Raw genomic sequence first — 5,000 nt, forward strand, 5'->3', positions numbered from 1 at the left:
CATTTATTACAAATATCATTCAATGCCCCAACACCCTCCCCCCCCTTCCCCCACCCAAAACCCCGGTTCCCAAAGGGTGTTCCCCATAATTGGTGGGATGAACTAGGGTATACTTAGTAAATCTCTAAATCGGTTGGTTTGCAGTCAAAATAAACGTTAAATTCATTGAAACCACACTATTTCTGATGCAACAAATATATTTTTATTGCATTTTTCCAAATTTGGCTGAAACTAAAAATTTACCCAGTGTTGCTGTTAGCTAGGAGGCTGAATGCATCTGGTGGTACAGCAACTTGTACCAGTGGTTATCTGAGAATTTTAGCATTAGAATCGGCGTCTGGAAAATGTAAGTTTATTTTCTATGTTAAGTGAACCTTACCTGTGGAATTACTGTATTGTATTTTACATCATTTACATTATTTTGTATTTACATGATATTTACAGTATATATATTGTTTTACATGAATATTTACATTATTTTTTTGTATATTTATTGCTGCTTTTGTTTGCAGCGTCAAACCTCGCTGCTTTTGATGGAATATATGAACACCACAGAGGAAGAGTGTTTGACTTCACCCTTAGTAAACGCCGATATTCAGAACGTAGCTGCACTGGTGGTGCAGTGTTCTACAGTTTGACGAATACTCCAGCCTGGGTCAAGTAACGCCAGCGTGGGACAAGTGGACTTCGTCAGCCTTGTGTCTGCAAGGATCGTCTGTTGTGGCCTCTATCATCTGTCACCATGTCGTCCATTTCAAGAGCTTCAGCAAAGACCAGCCAGTCGGCACTGCGTGTGCGCTTGCTTGAGGCGCAAGCAAAGCTTAAGCAAGCGGAGGAAGCAAAACAGCTAGAAGAAGAGGAATTGGCTTTGGAAATGCAAGCCAAAGCACTTGCAGCTGAAGCCGAAATGCAAGCCAAAACACTTGAAATTGAAATGCAAGCCAAAGCAATTGCAGCTAAACGCAAGAGCCAAGAAGAGATTAACGGCCTCAAGTTGGACTGTGATAAACTACAGGTGGAGTATGAAATACTGTCTGAAGCTGGAACTTCATATGCTGGTTCCGGTGCTAGTAATGCTTCACAACGGGAGAAGAGGGACTCATCAGTTCAGTTGGATGTCAAAGGGATTGAGCAGTGGAGAAGTGATGTAAATTCTCACTATGAGAGTGGGAGAATCAGCAGGGTTCATGAAGCAGATGTGAATCCTACGAACGTCCACAGTGTGACGTATGACCTGAAGGGTCTTGAACATCATTCAACTCCATTGGCCCCAGATGCGACGCCTTTTGTGCCAAGACGTGTTCCCTTAACTCGAGATGTGTCACAAGCAGATCTGCAAACTTCTGAAATAGTAAAGGCTCTTGATTGTACACTAGCTAGTCAGCAAGAACTAACACGACGAATGCAGCTGCCACAGATGAAGCTGGAGCGTTTCAGCGGAGACTTAACCAAATTCTCCATGTTTAAGAATTCTTTCACCTGGATTGTGGAGTGTAATACCGACGACCCTGCACGAAGGCTAACTCACCTATACAACTGTTTAGATGGTACTCCCAAGAACCTGATTGAGAACTGTTTCCATCTACCCACTGACATTGGGTATGATTGTGCATGGGAGATATTGTGTCGTAAATACAAGAATGACAATGACCTGTCAGATGCTTATGTCAAGAAGCTATTTGATTGGAAGGAGATTAATGCAGGTGATATTGATGGCCTGGAAAATTATGCTGCATGTTTGAAGACAGTTAAGGCAGCACTTGGTAATAACTACCATCGAATAGAGCTTCAAGAAACAATGAAGAAGATTGTTGAAAAGCTCCCATACCAACTGAGAGTGAGATGGGTAGCGAAATGCGAGGAACATAAGTTCAAGCTTCCAGCTCTAATAGAGTACATTGAGAAACAGGCATGTATTGCCAAGCATCTCTCTTATTATGAGTGCGACCGTCGTATCCCGAAGCCTACTGAGAAGCCATCCAAGCCTGTCAGGTCTAAGACCTTACCTGTGCACCACACGGCTTCACCAGCTAGAGGGAAATGGTGTCCCTTCTGCACTAAGGAGGACCATGAACTTAAAGAGTGCTTCAAATTTGAGAGGTTGAAGCTTCCAGATCGCTGGGAGGTGATAAAGAAGGCAAGATACTGCTTCAGGTGTCTTAATGGTGAACATTCATATGCAAAATGTGAAGATGCATCCATCTGTGAAAGGTGTGGATCTCACAAGCACCATACCATGCTGCATAGTCCACCTAAGACTGCAAGCAATACAGGTGCGGCCCATGTGGGAGGCAAAAGTGCTATCGGGGGCGGTGAGAAGGCAGTTGGTGCTACAGAAGGTGGCGCGACTGCTACAGCTGGCAAGAGTGCTGCAGCCCCAAATGTGCAACCTATGTTCTCAGTGTGTGCAAGCCAGTTACCTAAGGGAAGAACAATGCTGAAGATCTTACCTGTTCTCGTAAATGGTATCCATGCAACCTATGGATTCATCGACAGTGGAGCTGCCCCAACATTGGCAGCAAGAAGCCTGATAGACCGAATGGGTCTCAAAGGAAGACCATGTAACCAGATCATGGCAACTTAAGCAGGGACTTTCACTTGTAAGGAAGTTCTGTCCCTACACATTGGTAATATTAATACTGATGAAGGAGAGCATGTGACCGACGTGTTCGTGGCTGACAAGATCAATGTGTCTATGGACCATGCCATGCGTCAAGAATGGCTGACCAAGTGGCCACATCTGAGTGACCTGGAAGTAGAAAGTCTACCTGAAGATCATCGTCAAGTAGAGCTGATCATTGGGCTAGACACGACATTGAACAGAGTGATTCTAGACCAGCGACATGGGCTTAAGGACGAGCCATCTGCATACCTGACCAAGCTAGGGTGGGTTGTTTTCGGCCCAACAGGACCTAGATCGCCTTCAGGTCCTGCCCTTCTGTTCCATGTGTGCACTGTGGATGATACAACAGAACTTCTGCAACGCAACTTCAACCAAGACTTTTGGGAGAAAGAGACACTCTCAAAGATAGAAGATTCTTTTGAAGACAAGAGATTCCTGTCTTTGCTGGACGAAACTGTTGTCCAGACAGATGGCAAGTATGTTGCTTGCTTACCCTTTAGTGACACTGAGCCTCTACCTAATAACCGTGCCATGGCAGAACGTAGGGCTCACTCCTTAAAGAAGAAATTTGAGGCAAATGAAACGTACAAGACTAAATACGTCGAACAAGTAGAGAAGTACCTTTTGAAAGGGTACGCTGAGCTTGTCCCAGTCGACAAGCTGAATCGCAGTGATGGCCGTGTGAACTACATGGCGCACCATGGGGTCAAATACCCTACCAAGGACAAGCTTAGGGTTGTCTTCGACCTTAAGGCTAAGCATGCTGGGACCTCACTCAATGACCACCTCATGCAAGGACCAGATCTCACAAGAAGTCTTGCTGGAGTGCTGCTGCGCTTCAGGGAAGGACAACATGCTGTTACTGCGGACATACAAGAAATGTTCCATCAAGTCAAGGTGCCAGAAGACGAGAGGGACTCTTTACGCTTCCTGTGGTGGCCAGGTGGAGACACCAATCAAGCTATTCAAGAGTTCAGGATGACTTCACATGTGTTTGGAGCGCGATCGTCACCAAGTGTAGTCAACTTCTGCCTCAGACAGGCAGCACTGGACTATGGTGACAAGTATGGTGAAGACGCTTGCCATGCCGTACGACGCAACTTCTACGTTGACAACTTGTTGAAGTCAATGGACAGTGAGGAAGACTGTATCCAATTGACAAAAGACCTCATTGGACTCTGTGCTGATGGAGGATTCCGGCTGAACCAGTGGACATCTAGCAACAAGTGCATTCTCGCTGCCGTGCCTGAAGGGGAGAGAGATAAATCAGTGGCTACATTGGACCTCAGTAAGGACGAGCTGCCTACGGAGCGCGCTTTGGGTATCCACTGGGACATGAGCAGTGATGAGTTCACCTTCAAGATCAACCTGAAGGAGAAGCCTAGGACACGAAGAGGAGTTCTCTCTGTTGTGGCTTCCTTGTATGATCCACTTGGTTTTGTCGCACCTTTCACCCTGAAAGGGAAGATGTTACTACAAGAACTGTGTCGTCGCAACTTACCTTGGGATGAAGAAATGAACAACGACGAAGCAAATCGTTGGAGCAGATGGACTTCCCAGCTTCAGTGTCTAGGAGACTTCAAGATCAGAAGAAGTCTGGTGCCTCCAGACTTTGGGGAGGTATCATCGTACCAACTTCACCATTTTGCGGACGCAAGCCAGGCAGGATATGGTGTGGCCACGTATCTGCGCACGGTAAGCAAGAATAACCAAGTGAACAGTACACTGGTTATGGGTCGAGCTCGTGTAGCTCCCCTCAAGAGACCGAGTATTCCACGAATGGAATTGACTGCTGCTGCTGTGGCAGCTCAACTTGATTGCAAGATCAGGTCAGAACTCGATTTGGAGTTGTGTGACTCAGTGTTCTGGACCGACAGCACGTCTGTCCTGAAGTACATCCGTAACCTGTCTGCAAGATACCACACGTTTGTAAACAACCGTGTGAACCTCATCCGCGACCTCAGTGACATCACCGCTTGGAGGTATGTGAACACCTCTGCGAACCCTGCAGACCTGGCCTCTCGGGGCCTTGATGTGGACAGCTTGCTGGAGTCGTCGCTGTGGCTGACAGGACCAGAGTTCCTGTGTCAAGAGCAGGACAGTTGGCCAGCTCTTCCTGACGATGTTAAGCGAGCAGAACTAGATGGAGATCCAGAAGTTAAGCAGTCTGCACCCATCTTCAGCATGGTGGTGCCGGAACCAATCCTAGTGGAGAAGATTGCTGCCAAGTTCTCTTCATGGACCAAGATAGTGCGAATCATCGCTCGACTGAGGCGATTAGGAACCAAGAGTGGATCAGAAGTGTTATCTGCAAACGAGATGAATTGTGCAACAACCATAATATGGAAGAAGATTCAAGCTCAAGAGTATGGGAGTG

This window comes from Palaemon carinicauda, chromosome 26, assembly GCF_036898095.1.
Source record: "Palaemon carinicauda isolate YSFRI2023 chromosome 26, ASM3689809v2, whole genome shotgun sequence".
NCBI lineage: Eukaryota > Metazoa > Arthropoda > Malacostraca > Decapoda > Palaemonidae > Palaemon > Palaemon carinicauda.